Here is a 615-nt window from a genome sequence, read left to right on the forward strand (position 1 = left end):
AAGGGAAAGCTATACAAAGAGAGAAAGAGTGTGCTTCTCCTAGAGCAGTCTAAAGGAAATGAAGGGGAAGGGGTGTGCCTTGGGGAGGAGTCAACCTGGATAACAGAGCAAAGTCCCCCCACCCCTGCCCAGGAAGGAGTCAAGCCCTGGCAAAGAGGAGTGCCAGCAGCAACCAAGGGAGAAGAGATGTGCCAGGAGGTAAAAGGGCAAGACATATGGGAGGCCAAATCACTTAGTTCAGGCTTGGAATTCAAGTCCCAAAAGACAAGAGAAACCACAGGAGGTTTTAGAACAGGTAAACACTGTGATCAACTTGCATTTAAATAACTTTATCCTAAGGGGTTTGGATAGCTCAGTTGGTAGAGCATCAGACTTTTAATCTGAGGGTCCAAGGTTCAAGTCTTTGTTCAGGCAGAATCTATTTTGAGCTCCTAAATAAATGTGAGTCCAAGCATGACAAAGGTAGAAACCTCCCACCTAAGTAAAACCCACAGAGTTAGCAAAAATGAACAGAAATTAAATCAGACGTCATCCAAGCAGTGTCAAATCATCTCCAAGATAATTCCTAACATTTCCAGGGAAGAAGAAGCTACCTGTAGTTGGGGGGGGGGGGGG

General features: G+C 45.7%; 1 non-coding gene across 1 annotated transcript; it reads left to right on the forward strand.

Annotated features, from left to right (window-relative positions):
• The first annotated feature begins 341 nt into the window (after positions 1 to 341).
• On the forward strand, positions 342 to 414 carry Trnak-uuu. Its single transcript has one exon. It is a non-coding gene; the product is annotated as a tRNA-Lys (tRNA).
• The last annotated feature ends 201 nt before the right edge of the window (positions 415 to 615 follow it).

This window comes from Mastomys coucha, unplaced genomic scaffold (assembly GCF_008632895.1).
Source record: "Mastomys coucha isolate ucsf_1 unplaced genomic scaffold, UCSF_Mcou_1 pScaffold6, whole genome shotgun sequence".
In the NCBI taxonomy this organism is placed as follows: domain Eukaryota; kingdom Metazoa; phylum Chordata; class Mammalia; order Rodentia; family Muridae; genus Mastomys; species Mastomys coucha.